This window comes from Talpa occidentalis, unplaced genomic scaffold (genome assembly GCF_014898055.3).
Source record: "Talpa occidentalis isolate TD23 unplaced genomic scaffold, MPIMG_talOcc4v2.1 talOcc4.6, whole genome shotgun sequence".
NCBI lineage: Eukaryota > Metazoa > Chordata > Mammalia > Eulipotyphla > Talpidae > Talpa > Talpa occidentalis.
Window position 1 is genome coordinate 43,733,307 of NW_023604972.1, and position 17,543 is coordinate 43,750,849.

At 37.8% G+C, this 17,543-nt stretch overlaps 1 long non-coding RNA gene across 1 annotated transcript; it reads right to left on the bottom strand.

The window, feature by feature from the left end:
- Positions 1–12,710: 12,710 nt before the first annotated feature.
- On the bottom strand, positions 12,711–16,390 carry LOC119261228 (uncharacterized). Its single transcript, XR_005128970.2, has 6 exons — positions 16,185–16,390; positions 16,006–16,072; positions 15,517–15,718; positions 14,441–14,589; positions 13,981–14,196; positions 12,711–12,894 (listed from the first exon to the last, which is right to left on the bottom strand). It is a non-coding gene; the product is annotated as an uncharacterized LOC119261228 (long non-coding RNA).
- Between the last annotated feature and the right edge of the window lie 1,153 nt (positions 16,391–17,543).

Consider the following 17,543-nt stretch of genomic DNA (forward strand, 5'->3'; position numbering starts at 1 on the left):
CTCCATTTTCACAAGGAAAGACAATGATGAAATTAATCAACATTGGAGTGTATAACCTTGCCAGGAGCAAGCAGCTATTACAGTGAAGTAGATTTGATATAAAAGTTAACAAGGAGTCCCCAGCTTGAGCACAAACTGTGAGAGCAGAAATGGGAAGGTGCATTTCCAGAAAGATGTGTTACATTGACAGGAACATTCTGCCATTGAAGAAAACCTCAGGGGTAGGGAGTGTCCTTCCTTCTCAATCATAGTGATGCCCTGCACAGCTAGTACTGTTTTTCTGCTGAGGCCCATAGAGAAAAGTGAGAGCTCTCAGAGAAGGATCTCGAAATCCTTCAGCAAATTAAGGCTTTTCAAACGATCACACTACATAAAACTTGCTCTCTTGTGGCTGCGTTCAGACATATAGCCAGTTGCCTGGGCCACCAGTTTCGAAGGGGCATTAAAACACCCTTGAGGATATTTCAAAATGGAAAAATCTCTTCCTGCCAGATGGCCTCTCAGGGAAGGCCCTGGATATGGGCAAGAAACACACTCCAGTTTGGAGTGGGCACAGTAAGACCCCAGAGGGGCATGCTGAGTGGCAGATGTGTGCCAAGGTGGGTGGGGTTTTGAATTGTTTTAGAGACATTCAGGGCTATACTCAATTGCCTGAAATAAGGAAAAGCTAAGCCCCACTCCTGCTTTTTGTCCTTTCCATATATAGCCTTGCCAAATCCATCCTCTCTTAACATAGAATATATTTTTTAAAATGACTGTTTGAAAGGGGAGCCAAACTAAGTGAACCTGGACTGCTCACACATTTGGGTGTGATCCTGGTTGAGATGTTAGTGCTCTAAAGTCAAGGCAGGTGCAATGTGGGCTATTCAAGGAGTCTTTATAGAGCACCTAATGTGTGCCAGACACTATTCCAGCTACCTGGAATACATCAGTGACCTAGCAACAAAAATCCTTGTCCTGGGGAATTATACTACAGTTTGGTGGAAGGAGACAGAAAAATTCATTGAATGGTGAAATAAATTATAAAGCATGTTAAAAAGTGCTACAACAGTAAAAATAGACAAGAGTAAGGGGACTGGGGTGAGCAGCGCGGGTGGGCTGTGTGTGCCCCTTTGCATCTGACACAGGACAATCAGGGTAGACTTCCCTGAGAAGGTGACACCCAGACAAATGCTCAGAAGTGAAAGAGTGAGGCTGGCCATATATGGAGGAAGAATTTTCCCTGCAGAGGACTAAGCTAGGATTGAGGCTCCATGAAGGAAATATACCCAGCACCTTACAGGACTAGCAAGGGGAGAGTGGGAGAGAAGGGGGAAATGAAGAGGTAGAGGCAGGGGGTTGAGTTAATAGAGCCCTATAGACCAATGGAGGATTTGATTTTACTCTGAGCTATACAGAGAGGCATAAAGGATTTTTAACACAAGAATGATGTGATTGAGTTTATTTATATTTTAAAAATATAATTCTACTAGACATCTTGAAAATAGACTACAGAGGAAGAAGGGGGAAGCAAGGAAATTAGTTAGAAGGGCTTTGCAGCATTCTGGAGAGAAATGTGGGTGGCTGGGAAGCAGGGATTTAGCAATTGAGGTAGGGAGGATTAATCACATTATAGATTTCATTCCAAATGCAGAAACAAGATTTTTTGACAGATTGGGTATGTATATGAGAGAGAGACATATGAAGATAGAAGAAATGAGTGAAAGGGATCAAAAGGCACAAACTTTCAGATACAAAATAAGTAAGTCATGGAGATAGAACGTACATCTATGTACATGATGGCTATAGTTAACAATGTTGAATTTGCCTTTGAAAGTTGCTTTAAAAAAGTAGACCCTAAAATCTCATCACAAGAATTTTTTTGTCAATAGGTATGATGACATGTTAACTAGACTTGTTATTGTGATCACTTCACAATATATACAAATACAAATAATTATGTTGTACACCTGAAAATGTTATTTATTGATTATACCTTGATAAAACATAAAATTTGGTGGGAAAAAAAGGTCATCTAAAAAGATGAGAGTTGGGGAGAGAGCGGGAGGAGAGAAGGAAGGCGTATAAAAGGGTGGGAGGGAAAGAAGAATTCAAGACTAACTGTAAAGTTTGTGGCCTGAGCTGAGAAGGTATGGCATTGCCATTGCTGAGCATGAGGAAGACACCAGGGAAAGCAAGCTGAAGGAGAAAATGAATAGTTCCACTAGGGGCATGTTAACTGAAGAGGTCAAGACCATCAATAACCAATGCTGAGAAGGCAGTTAAAAGCCTCAGAACGAAATTCTTGCATCCATCCTCTCACTCCCAATCCAAAGTATCTCATTGCCATTTTCTATTTGTTAGAACATGACGATTCTATTCAACCAGTTGCTCAGCCAAAAACCCTCCTGGACTCACTCTATCATATCCCACCCTTAATTACCAACAAATAGATTATCAGTTCTATCTTGAATGTATTCAGAATCGAATTGGTGACACTCTCAGTGCAGTGACACTATCTAAGTCCATCCCTTTTTATCATTACAATTAATATCTAGCTCTCTAGCTAACACCAGCATAAAATGAACTCCCTGGCTAGACACTAAGTATGAAATTTGACCTCAAAATTTATCTTTCTTCTATTATTACAAATTTATTTATTTTTATTTATTTATTTTTTTAAGATTTTATTTATTCATTTATACGAGCACTGGGTACAGTCAGAAGCGCGGGGAGGGTGAGAGAATTCACCAGAGCCACAGCAGGGAACAGAAGAGGCAGACTGATGAAATACACTGCTGAGGGGAGCAGCGGGCGGCAGGAGAGGTCTGCGCGCCATGTGGGACCCTCCTCCGGTGGCCGGGGAGCAGCCGGGGATCGAACCGGCGCTGCAGAGGCTGCAGGCAGCCTCGCAACCCAGCGCTCAACCGCTGCGCCACGGGGGAGGCCCTGATTTATTTATTTATACAAGCACTGGGTACAATCAGAACCATGGGAGGGTGAGAGAATTCACCAGAGCCAAAGCAGGGAACAGAACAGGCAGACCGACGAAGTACACTGCTGAGGGGAGCAGCAGGCGCAGCAGGAGAGGTCTGTCACACCGTATGGGACCCTTGCCAATGGCTGAGAATCGAACCGGCGCTCAGGACAGCCAGGGAGGCCCCACAGAAGCAAACCTTTATCTCCTCAGCTTTTGGATTTGAAGGCTTGATTCAATAATTATATATGTTATAGAATCAATTTTACAAACTCTAGGCCTTGCCTGAGAAAGATACTCTCTGAACCAATGTCAGAAACCCTTTTAAGATTGTTGAACTGTTGCTCTGTATTATATCCATTAGTTTTGCAGGTGCCTGTTCACACAATTACATTCAAATTATCTGACCTTAGAACTCGGATCTAGAAACAAGATAATGTAACTCTCTTTCAAAAGATAAAATTAGCTACAAATTTCCATATGTATCAAAGTTCTAATACATTCCAAATCCATTAGATGGACTTCAAATTCAGCACTTTCTCTGTAATCAAGTGCCAAGAGAATTATGTAAGTTATCATGTAAGAAATAGTTATACGTTCAATCTACTTATTGATCATTTCTTCAGTGGGTTCTAAAAACAAGCTCATCTCTCTTCAAGCAGCTCTTCAAGAACCAATCTTGTCGTGTTGATACATTTGTCTGCCAAATATAATATTAAGCCTTTCTTTTGAGTAGCCTTTTTAATATGTGATCATTCATTTTCTGTAAAGATCATTCATATTCTTGTATAAGTACCTAACGAGGTAATTCCAAATTTTTAGATCATGAAACTGTCTTTGGCTGAAGAAGAATGTTGATGGTGGCCACCGTTCCTGCTTACAGTTCAGTAATCCTGTTATATTCTTCAGTGCTACAATTACTTTTTGAACACACAAATAAAGGGTGTGAAAAATATTGTGATTCCTGAGTGACACAGAGCCTTCAGTATGCTTGTTCTGTTATCCATGTCATTCACATGTCAATTTCTTTTCTCATTTTCTGTTCAATAAATATTGCCTCAGATTGACTCTGTGGGCTGTGAGAGAGCTGACATCCCTCTATGGTAAGCTAGTAAACAAGAACAGAGTTGAATTTATCATTAATTCACCACTGTTGAACTTTAAAAAAGACATCTGGTTGTCTCTGCAAGTCTAAGTGGCCAATGCATGATTTACAAAAGTAATACATTTAATGATGCTTTTGCCTTTTTGTTCAAAGCAGATATAATTCGGGAAAAGAGGTTTTCAATAATGTGTTTTCTAGCAGGAACTTCTAAGATTGATGTGCATACCTCAAAAAATCCTTCATTTTTAACTATTAAAAACTGTAGACCAGCTATACAATCATTTTAACATTTCTTTTATTTAGCAGTTTTGTCTTCATAGACCCATAAATATAAGGAACAATCTTCTGAAAAAAATTCTAACAGAATCTGTTTCTAGATTGATTATGTAAACAAAACATTTTAGGTACCTTGTTATTCCCTTACGTTTTATTTTCTATATAGTCTTTGTTACATCTTATTCCAAAGTTATTTTTCATGAATATCATTGAGCATATTTATGGAGTCTCTCATTTCTGTGAAATTTTGAGATGGTGAAGTTAACATTTTGCTTTCAGTCCAACCTCACAAGATGTGAAGAAATTTCAAATAATCATTTTTATAAAATAATCATGACATAAATGTAACAATGTAACTAAAATTTATAGTTCTTAAAAATTATTTTGCTTAATGTTATGAATACTAATATATAATCTACAAAGACTGGAATAATCATATAACCTAATCATCACCATCATTAATACTATTATTCCTACTCTTGGGCCTCCCCTGGTGGCGCAGGCGGTTGAGCGCAGCGCTGTGAAGCTGTCTGTGTTCGATCCCGGCTGGCCAGCGAGGGTCCCACATGGTGTGGCAGACCTCTCCTGTAGCGCCCACTGTTCCTCTCAGCAGTGTATTTCTTCAGTCTGCCTGTTCTGTTCCCCGCTCTGTCTCTGGTGAATCCTCTCACCCTCCCGTGCACCTGGCCTGTACCCCGGTTCTTGTATAAAATAAATAAATAAATATTTAAAAAAAATACTATTATTCCTACTCTTACTAGCATAATAATAATGTTACTGTTATTCACATTTTTATAAAAATTTGCTAGCACAAATATGTATAAACTTCCTAAAACTTATAAATAACATACTCTCATTTTTGTCAATCCTTTTCTCTATCAAGCCATTTGAAAAATACTTAATTTTTTCATAAAAATTAATGACTTTCATCATCACTACTAATTAAGTTACTCCTATAAAATGTGCATTTATTTTTCAGTCAATTGATAACATTTCAGAATAGTAAAATTTTTCTTTCAAAAATACTTGCCAATATTTGATAATGATTTTATATATTAACAATAAATTTGAAGTTCATACTTCTTGAATTACTCCTAGTTTTCTCGACCACACATGATGGTGACATAATATTGAGATTATTAATCACACAAAATTTAGAAATGCCAGGAATGGCACTAAAGGAGACTTTCAGCTATCTGGAATTGAAGATGAAGTTCAAGGTGAAGAGTATGTCTTGGTTGCATACCATGGAATGATCTTTAGCACTCTGTCTGTCTGTCTACCTAGCTATCATCTATCTATGCATTTACATGTATCTGCTTATATAAGTCTGTTTTTACCCCCTACTAGGATGTCCACTTCATGAGTTCAGAGAGGTTTTTTATTGCTGTATCTTTGATGCCTAGCCAAAAGCCCAACACAAAGAGCTTATTATGCAACATTCACGAAAAAAAATGCTAAAAATGAATGAATAAATGATCAGTTTACTTATATTGACATGGAAAGATGTCTACAACATATAAGTAGCACACTTTTTATCAATATATAAATAGCTACTTTGCTTACCACAGTTACTAAAGAATCTGGCCCAAAGTGTGGTATATTGGAGGACTCAACAAATACATGTTGAATGAATTAAAAAATTAATAGCTTCAACATTGTTGCATGCCCTTCCTTCAGTCTGTCAGCCTTCCAAATCATCCTCTTCCATTTATTCATACATCCATTTATGAGCCACTCTAATGTCACTGGAGTGATCTTTCGAGCTTGCAAATCTGATGTGTGCTTACCCAAAATTCTTTAACGGCTCCCCATACCTTCAGGATAAATTCTAGCATCTGCAATAGGGGGCCCAACGTTTTTCAACAACTCTTCTCAGCAAACCTAGACAGAATTATCTGTCACAGCTTTCTCTCATCCCTTTACAAACTTCCCATATTTAATTGTTATCAATACCAATTATTTATAATTCCCTAAAATTATTAATAATTTTATTAGTCCCTAAATATTCTAAGATTTCTTCACTGTTTCTGAAAATAAATCTGCTGCCACACATCTTGTTCCTCTATACTTAACAGGTCTTTTTTTTTCCTCTGCCTGCTTTTGACATTATTATCTTAATCTTTGGTTTTGTGCAACATGATTATTATGTGCTGTCATGTAACTTTGTTTTTCTTGTGCTGAGATTTTAATTTTAGTTTTTTAAATTAAATTTGGAAAATTTTCAGCAATTATTTCTTCAAATGTTTTTTTCTTCCTCACCCTCCAACATCTTCTCTCCTTTGGAACTCCAAAGAGATTCTAGATGTGCAGAGAGGCAGCTGCCTTTTCCTCCTGTATAAAAGTTACTTGTGTATTAGCCACTTGAATTTTTCTGGCAACTTATTAATGTTCTTTTCACTTAAAACAAAATAATTTTTTCTCATTTCATTTTGAATAGTTTTGCTGTTTCTTCAAATTTATTTTTTTACACATATATAATCTACCATTAATACCATTCACTGTACTTCACCCATACAAGTACAATTTAGGTCTCTTTTTTTTATATCTTCTTTTTCTCTACTTAATTTTTGAACTTATGGAATATAAAGTGTGTAAACGTACTTGCCTGTTAAGTCTAATATGTTGGCTTCTGATTGGTTTTCATAGATTAATCAGTCTCCTCATTATAAGTATGTCCTCATTTCTTATATACCTGATAATCATTGCTTTAGTGACAGACATGGTGAATTTTAACTTGCTAAGTGCTGGCTATTTTTGTATTTATACAACTATTCACGAGCTGTGTCTGGGATGTAGTTTAGCTACCTAGAAACAGTTTGCTCATACTGGTTCTTGTTTTTATGATAGCTTTAGGAAGGTTTTGCTAGGTACATCCCATCAATGGCTAATTATTCTTCACTACTAAGGAAAAATCTTCTTAGTATTCAACAAAGTCCCCCATAAACTACAATTTTTTCTGGTTTGGCTTGTGTTAATAAACGACATTCCTAAAATTGTGTTAACACTGTTTTTGGTCCTTTGGGATTGCCCCACCACCAAGCCCCCAAACCCTGGGAGTTGTTTTCTTTCACATGTGCAGTCATGGCAACCTGCTGACTATTCAAAGAGAAGCTTCTGCAGTCTCCCAGGTTCTCCCTCTATGCACCTATCTCTTCCTTGTTACTTTGTGTTGCAATCTTTAGCCACCTTGGCTTCTAAATTCCATCTCTTCCACTTAGGAAGTCTGCCAACTATGCCTAGGATCCCCCTCTATTACGTTTTGAATACTCATCTTTATTAACTTTGTCCTTAATGCACACTGAAGATTTTGAATCCAAGACAGAGTTCTTATTATATTCACAGCAAGATCAGTAGATCAATAGTCAGAGTCACATTACATGTCTCCACAACAACAATATGAGAAACAGATGTGAAAATTTATCAGGTGGCAAGCTCACCTGATAGGTAAAGGACATAGAAACACTAAATTTCTAGGCTTTTATACAGGGGAAAGAGGCAGATGCTTCCCTTTCCACATCTAAGAATCTCTTTGGAAAGGTCTTGTTCTAACCTTTTGGAATGTAAATAAATCTTTCCAAGGAAAAAATAACCCCAGTGGCTCCAGATTTACAGCTCAGAGATGTTTCCAAGTTCCAGATTTCATCCCCTCCTGAAATGTAAACATCTATCTCTGGTATTAGGTAAATGTCTCTGGAGGTCTCACTATCTATACAGTTGTAAATTAACCTCTAAGATTTCACCCAGGTCAGATTCCCAGTTTCAGTGATATTTGTTCAGAAAGTACTAACTATGCAGAAACATAAAAATATTTCCACTTTCAAGCCCAAATCATCCCTGTGCTGTGACCTGGAAATGCTCTTAAACGGTAAGCTTGGAACAACTGTATGACACTAGCTAATCATACAAAGACTTGTTCCCTATCTCTCAGGAATCGCTGTCTTTTGTCATCTGGTGTCCAATGTCTTGAAAACTGTTATTTTCTATTTATTATTTTATATGGTTTTGTTAGTTGTTTCAGTTGAAAGAGTTAAGCTAGTTACTCCATCTTGGGAGACAACAAAAATGCCATGCCAAAAAAGATCTAGGCAGTAACCTTTGAAAACCTCAGCCAAAGTCTCTAGCTGAGGAGATGTAGGGATGAAGGTGCAGGAAAGCAAATATGCAAAGGGCATGAGCACTTCCAGGGGTGTAAGTGTGGCTGCAGCTTTCCAGTGATTGCTGTGCACTGGCTGAGCCCCGAGTCTGGTGTGAGGAGGGCAGATTTCCTACATGAGATCTGTAAAATAGTCTACTAATTGCCTATAGAGAAGCCCCCCACTCCCCCCAAAAAATCACACATTGTTTTTTGGGGCCAAAAGTCAAACTCCTCAGGACCTAAGTATCCTAACCACTAGATCTTTTCTCGGAGAAAATTGTCTTAAAAATTCATTTCTATCTCCTCTTGTACACGGTATATATAATAAAGGTGAATTAAATTCTATAAAATAGAGTAGTCAACTATATTCAAATACTAACCAAAGATCATGCTATAGTTTAACTATATTTCTTCTTTTTTAAAAAAGATTTATTTATTTAAAAAGAACTGGGGTACAGGTCAGAGGCACAGGAGGGTAAGAGAATTCACCAGAGACAGAGTGGGGAGCGGAACAGGCAGATGGACCAAAGACACTGCTGAGGGGAAAAGAGGGCGAGACAGGAGAGGTCTGCCACACCATGTGGGTTTCTCCCTGGCTGGCCAGGAATTGAACTCATGCTGCAGAGGCTGCAGACAGCTTCACAGCGTGGCACTCAACCCGCTGAGCCACCAGGGAAACCTAACTATATTTCTTCTTAAAGAAATAAATTGATACTTTCTTCAGAAGCATACCCTATCAGTTCTATGATGATATTCAAGATCCTGTTAATGAGATCTCCGTAATAATTTCCAAAATCCTTCAAATAGTTCATATCATGCTCAAATAGTTCATTTATTTCCTTTTCTACCTTGTCACTGAACTCATAAGTATTTCATCAGCTATCATAAAATTCTAGATTCTATTCCTTTTTCAACACCAAGCAAGATGTCTAGACACCCAATAAATATTAATTAGTGAGGATGATGAAGGTTAACTTGATATGATTCTTTCCCTTAATTGCTTTTGAAGACACTTGACATCATTTAACATTTGATTTGAACGCTTCCAAAGAGCACATTTCAGATCTATACATTGTTAATTAACTTTGCCAGGTATTGCCATCTTTCTTTGTTCAAAGGGTTTGCCGTCATTAATTACATATTCAGAGTGATGGAACAGATTCAATTGACTCTGAGAATCCTGATACATTAAGCTATGTCTGCACTGTTGGAATTAGGAGATGCTAAAACCACATTCTGCTGCTAGGGTCTCCTTTCCTCGCCCTGCCCTCCGGTAGTTGGAATAGTAAAGCAGGGTTATGCAAATCAGTTTGCAATGCCAAAGTTAGAAGACATTTCTTCTAAAACTACACAACAACATCATGAAATCCTATCTGTTGATGTCTGGTTTCTCATTCCCCATACATTAACACATCCTTAAAGAGAGAAAACCTGGGAAAGCATTAGATGAGAACAGGAAGTGAATTTATACATGTATATTTTAAGTAACCTGGCCTTTTGAGAAGTTAAATACATTCCGGAATTAGTTAACTACGCTGAACTTCCCCTTGACCAGGCTTCTCTGCCCCATTCTCACCACAACTCCCTCTATAAATGTGAGCCAGCCCAACACACACACACACACACACACACACACACACACAGAGAGAGAGAGAGAGAGAGAGAGAGAGAGAGAGAGAGAGAGCACCAACATGATCCTTATGCTATTGATATTAAGTCGTCAGAAATAACACCTTAGGAACCAATTTAAATTTGTCTTAACTGAATCAGATCACCAGGGTAAAGGTGTTACAATTACCAAAAAAAGGTATTTCTGATTATAGTATTTTCACCCTATGCTTTGAAACATTAGTTATTTCAACTGATACTTATCCTACTCAGAGTTTTTAGCTCACTTGAGTTTTTAAAGTTTGGGGTCCAGCTTTCTTAAAAGATACTAATAACATTTTTACAAGTCAAGTTTCTATTTTGTCCTCTAATCAGGCTTCTTCACAAGTTAAAGTTATCTTTCCTGACTAGTGTCTTTTGTCTGACCTCCTTTTGCACCAACCTCTTCTCTGCAAAAATTTTGTCTTCTAAGGTGTTCTGGATCATAGTTTTATCATTTCATGATCACATAAATGAGATTAAAATTGGGCACAGGAGATTTAGGGCTACTGAAGAAGTCACTGGCATTTCTCTTTTAATTCAGAGAGGGCACAGACTCTGGCACCAGGTTCAGGCAGATAGTCTGAATTCTGAGAATATGGGAGATAAAAGTTCAAAAGAATACATCATAAAAGAGATCCTGCTAGAATTTCTCCAAGGATGAGGTTTATGGTTTTCTTTTCAATAATTAATTGATTGACTGAAGCAAATAATAACTTCCTGCGGGATTCAAATAAAGGAAATATATAAGATTAGCACTAGAAGACTGCATTTAATTTGGGTAGATAAACTTCTGATCTTAAATGGGGAAAACTAACATCCTTTGATATGCAAAATAGGTCAAACTCTTTTCTTCTGTTTTTCTTTCTCTGTGCATGAGTTTGCACATACTTCAGCTACTTTAGATGATAAAAAAAAATCCTTCATATTCTCAAAAATCAATGCAAAAAAGAGTCAGAAAGCCTGGGTTCTAATCCACAACTTCTTTGGATCTAGTGATGCAGATAACTATGCTCCTGTCTGAAGCATAGTTTCTCATTTGCAAGATGAGGATCAAAGCACCTTTATTCAGAAGACTGATGTGCATAGCCCTTTGTAAACTCTAGAAAGTTACATAAATATAAGGGATCATTAGCTGATGATCCAATAATATATCCAAAACACTGCTGTAACCATCAAAAAATTAGGAGCTATGGATGGGTAAGCTGATCTAATGCTCCTGAACTAAGGAAGGAAGATTCTTTCTCTATATAAAGAATGTGCTTATGGTTGTTGCCACCCTCCCTACTAGTTAGAAATCTCTACAAATGATGAGACTTAACCTCTATCACTGCTTTTGAAGGTGTAAGTCCTGGCAGGATTTAATGCCAGAATTGCTTAAGCAAAAGAGTAAGTTTGACCAGAAGCTAAGTGGGAATAGGTTATTTTCACATATACAATAATTATACTACTATCTAACATTTATGAAAATCTTACTATGAAGACTGCATTTAATTTGGCACTATTCTAAGCATTCTAGTAGTTTTCTCTATTGTAACGCTCTCTTGGAAGCAGGTGCTATTATTATGCTTTACCTCATTTTACAGATAAGACTTATAAAAGACTTTTATAAGTCTTATCTGGATAATACAATAACAACCATAACAACCATCCAGTCTTGCCTGGATAATACAATAACAACCATATCTGAGTTCACACTCTTAGTCACTCTTTATTCTTCTTTCATTTAAGAACTAGATAAAATTAATGCAGAAAGTCCAAGACCCTCCCTAGGATTCCTGTGAAAAAATCTCCAGTTAGGACTACATCAACTTAGAAGTGGACTCAGACTGACCATAATTTCCACCTAAGATATTTTTGAAGATTTCCAGAATTATGGTGTAAGGCCCAGTAACAGAAACAGCTTGAAATTTAATTTTAAGCACTGTTTCCACAAGTCCCTAAGCCGTTTCTATAACTTGGGCTCCAGTCTCCTGCCATGTTGCTCAGTCCTCTCTATTCTTCCCCACTCCTTCTTGAATCTCCCCCTCTTTTTATAAACTTCCATCCTTCCCTTCAAATTTTACTGGTCTTTATTTTTTTTTTTTTTAGTTCCTGCCATTCTATACTCCCAGGGTTTCACTTTACCCTCAAATGATTTATCAAGATATTTTCCTAATCAAAGATAACTTCCTCAGGAGAAGTTACAATACTAGCTTTTAAGATGAGGACATTTTTGATTTATATCCATTTAATAAATGTTTACTTCTAGAAGATAAAAAGAGAGGGTGGTAATACATAAAACCAGAGGTTTTTTTTTTTTTTAAAGATTTATTTGTTTATGCATACAAGAGCTGGGGTGCAGGCCAGAGGCACAGGAGGGTGAGAGGATGCACTCGTGCTGCAGAGGCCATGGACAGCTTCAGAGGTTGTGTCTTAACCCCTTCAGCCACCAGGGAGGCCCCCAGAGAGGTTTTTGATATCTTGAATTCTTGCATTGCTAAACCACTGAAAAATAATTAAAGATTTATTTATTTATGCATACAAGAACTAGGGTACAGACCATTGATGCAGGGGGGTGAGAGGACTCACCAGAGACAGAGTGGGGAACAGAACAGGCAGACTGACTGAAATACACTGCTCAGGGGAGCAGTGGGCGAGACAAGAGAGGTCTGCTGTGCCATGTGGGTTGCTCCCTGGCCGGCTGTGGATAGAACTCGTGCTGCAGAGGCTGTGGATTGCTTCATAGCTCGGTGCTTAACCCCTTGCGCCACCAGGGAGGCCTGAAAAATACTTAATAGGGGAAATCATAAATTCAAAGTCACTTTAATTATGATGATCACATTTGCATAACTCATCTTAATCTAGTATAAATTCATTATAACAGGAATACTCTATTCCCAAAATATTAAAATATTCTATTATTAGGATAAAGAACAACTTGATTTTTATAGTGCAACCCCCAGAAAAAAGGGGGTGACACAAGCTGGGAGTCCTCACCTATGTGCTTGTAAACTTGGACCAAGATCCAAAAGCAGACACTCAAGTTTTAGAAGTTTATTTATAAGGGGAGGGCAAACAGAAAGAGATCCATTAGCCAGTAAATGACTGGATGCCATTTGTACTACCATCAGTGCCAGCTAAAAAACAGGATGTGACCTAAAGTCATAAAAGCAAAAGAGGCCTGCCTGTCTTCACACTTTAAGGACAACATGGTTACTTAGCTTCACCCCTAGTTCCCAGCAGTCCTGGTTCAGGATGTCAGGTTCATGGCATGCTGGGAGTTGTAATCCTCAGCAATTGAGAACTCATTGCCATAGAGGTAGAGTCCATTTAAGACATCATTCACTGGTTTGGAGTTTACTCCTGGTTGCTCCTCTAACTGTTTCCTCTCTTGATTTTTGTCACCATTTCTATAGTAATGAAAGTCAAATGTGTGGGTGCTAAGGGGTGGCTACAGAAGAATTCTTCTCCAGAGTTACAGTGTATTTGAAGGAAATAACAGTCAGTCACTAGTGCATTGCCCATGCATAGCCAGTGTAGTTAAGTCCTCCATTTCAAGGAAATAATCAATCAGACCAAGCCAAAAAAAAGTTCAAAAATGGAAAAATGGGGGAGAGGCTACTATGAAAATCATTTTCTCTCCACCTTCATCCCAGTTCTTTAAATAGTATAGAAAAAATGCTTTTTAAAACTAAATCTAACTTCAATCCATTTGAACTATTTTTGCATAAATTCACAGGGCAGAATAACCAAGCAGAATTGTGTTGGCTTTGCTAGAATTTTCCATAAAGGATCTCTGATTGAGCTTTCAACATGCAGCCTGTATAGGCTTCTGGAGCCAGGTCATGGGTCAGCCTCACCAGACTGCACTTGCACCTGTATCTGTGGGCAGATCTCCTCTTCTTGAAGTTTTCCAGGCTGCTCTCTGAGGTCTCCAGGCACGCCAATGGCGGTAAGTTTCCCTCCTTTCTTGGAGGTCTCTGGAACCCTACAGACAGGCTGGCAAGCTCTTTTCTTCTCAGTTCAGCTCAATTTCAACTCCCAAAAGACATTCCAGTCAAAGCTTTGGTCATGGACCATGTTTCCAATTCTCTATTTTAAGAAGAGACAAATAAAATCCCTTATTGAAATTATTCAAAGAAAGGCACATAGTCATGATTAGTAAGAATACTTATTACCACCTTTTCATAATATGATGATATCAAGGAGAGAGGGAAAATGCAAAGATTAGTTAAGAAAAATAAAATTTTAATATTTCTGTTGATTCAGGTCAGCTAAAAGAAGGGGGGGAAATTCCTTGAGTTGAAATACAGTATTATTTCAAACATAAACTTACTAATATTATGTTCATCTCCAATAGTCCATTCAGTCCTATGTAGCAAATTCTCACTCTTGAGTTCTTTCAATTAGTGCTGGTCTTAGGACATTGTTGAGGCCTTTCTCCTGTTAATTTCTCCAGAAACAATTTCTGAAAATTTCTAAATTCTGAATAATCAAAATTAAAAATTTGATAACATATTTTACAAGGAAATTTGCTCAACTTCATCTTACAACATTCCAGAACAACAATCAGAACTGACCAGCAATTTTATGTCAGAACATACCATACACTTAAGAAATTTCACATAATAATTTTAGAACACAAATATTAAAATTCATGTATATGCAAGATTAAATATTTCTCTCAAGTAACAATGCTTCCCATTAAGTTCCAATTTACCAGATAAATATCAAATTATTTGAATTCATCTACTGTCTTTCCCATAAAGAGAGGGAGAAATTTTATGGAGTGTCTCAGGAGCTCTACTGAGGTTCCATAAAATATCCTCTGATCATTAAACAAAACTATCAGTTTTTCCTAATTTAGATTTCTGGGAAGTTTTGTCATATATATTAGAGAAAAATACCATTGAAGTATCTCAACAGTGACAATTTAAGGTATTAAAATTCTGATCAAGCTCAGCCAGAACAATGCTAGTTAGACTTAACCTTAATTTTTTATTGCAATTCCACAAATGGAATTCTCATCCTTTCAAAAACCCTTAATTTCCCAATGCATATTTTACCCAATGTTTAAAGACTTAAATAGTTCACCTTAGCTGTCTTTTCTGTGTAGCATGTACCCAAAACAAATGGCACAGATTTAAAAAAAAAATTATACCCAGTATCACAACTTCAAAGATATACATGTTTCAAACCAAATCATTAAGCTCTGAATTATTCCTCATAACTCAAAAATCACCCCAGATGATGCTTCCTGGAAGCACTTGTACCAGCTCCCATAATATTTCTGAGCCATCTAAGCCTATTTCTATAGGTGCCATCTAAACCAACTTCATGTTTTTTGGAGGCCAGAATAATTAAATACAAAGAAATAGAGATGTACAACATAAAGGAAGACAGCAAACTTACTTTTCACTTAACCCATATTGAATATCTTAAGCAACTGCAGTTTTGTCCATATTGCAAAGACACAGAGCTCTTTTTTTTTCTCTTATGAAGACAAAACCTTGTCTTTTGAGGCTAGATTCTTCTCACCAATGCCTGATGGAAAGGTAGTTTTATTCACACTGAAATAGTTATGCTTTTCGTTCACTTGAACGATACATTGTACCTGCAAAAGCAGTATGCAAAAAGACAAAAGGGAGAAGTCAAACACAGATCCATATTACAAAAAAAAAAAAAATGTTTTTTCAGTAGAAAATCAAAAATTGGGGGAAAAATAAAACAAAAATTAAAAGCTAAAATCAAAACCAAGTTTTTCCCATATAGCAAAATCAGTTTCCCAAAACTGGTCAGTGTTGACAACAGAGGGCATGTGATTTCAGATGTCATTCTACATACTTAAGACCTGTGGAAAAAAATACATAGTTAGGGCAATGACCAAGGAAGGCTTATAACCTTATTCAGCATTTCAGGGTCCTTAGTGTCCGTTAGGAAATCAATCCGGGGATGTCCTGTAGTAAATCTGCAAAAGAAAAACAGGGAATATTTATGTTTTTGTCTTTTTCTTAAACAAGTATCTCAGGTCTTGGACAGGTTCACAAGACCAATGGGTTATGGTTTACAAGTCAACATACTTTTGGCTCTTTCTTCACTCTGAAGTGATGCATCCATGGTTTTATGCCTGCCAGTTTCAAAGACGTGGGAGTGGTTACCAAACATCATAAAGACGAAATCTCTTCTATGACAGTTGAGTTTGGGCATCTCCACTCTGCCAATCTTGAGGAAAACCTGATCACCAGGTCTGAAAGGATACAATGATTCCTTCGGAGGCATAAAATCCCAGAGAGAGTAAAGTTACAAGTTACAGCTAAAATTTCCTGGATATGTTTTATCCTCTACTTGATCTATGTATGATGCAGCTCTCAAAACTGAAGCTTGGAATGGTCTTCCAAAGACAATTTCAAAGAGGATCAAACTTAGCCCACTTGTAGGAGCCACTGCAATCCAAAGGAGAGTGATGGACAATGTCTGGTCCCAAGACAATGCATTTCTTGGTATCGAGGTCTTGCCAAGGTCTTCTTTAGATTGTGATTATCACTTTGTTGTCGGTTTTTTTTTTTTAAGATTTATTTATTTATGCATACAAGAACTGGGGTACAGGCCAAAGGTGTGTGTGTGGGGGTGGTGAGAGGATTCACCAAAGACTGAGTGCGGAACAGAACAGGCAGATCAACTGAAATACACTGCTGAGGGGAGAGCTGGAGAGTCAGGAGAGGTCTGCTGCACCATGTGGGTAGCTCCCTGGCTAGGGATCGAACTCATACTGCAGTGGCTGTGGACACTTCATAGGTTGCGTCTCAAACCCTTGCACCACCAGGGAGGCCCTGTGATTATCACTTTGTTCTGTAGTTTGCTGTCTCTCCAGGCGGCATGTAGTTCCGAGTAATCTGTAAGTCATTACTGCTTTCAGAGGGATCTGAAACAAACGCAGGTTTATTGTCACTCTGAATGGAACTGGGCAATCCAAAGTGAAGTATTTCCTGCAGCAATTGTTTGGCAACTTCTATAGCTTTTTCCATCCTAGTGGGAAATGCTTCCACTCATGCAGAGAAAGTAGCCACAAAGACCAAAAGATACTTATAATTGCCAGTGGTTCTAGGATTTGGGTAAAATCCATTTTCCAGTCTTCAAAAGGGCACATGCCCTGATATTGTACTACAGTCGTACAAGATATGAGTTAGACTTAGGTTATTCTTGGCACATAAATGGCATGCTTGGGTGATCCATTGAGTCATTCTGTGCAAATAGGGGCCCTTTAAATATGGGCACATGGGCTCTAGCAAATCATCTTTTCAATAGTGGAATCCCTCATGCTGGTGTTCTAACAATGGGTAGACTGTGGCCTCTAGGAAGAGCATCACATTCCATGTGAGTTCATTCTCCAAGTGGAGCTGGGGCCACTGTTAGTAATTCCCCATTCACAGGCCCTTTCC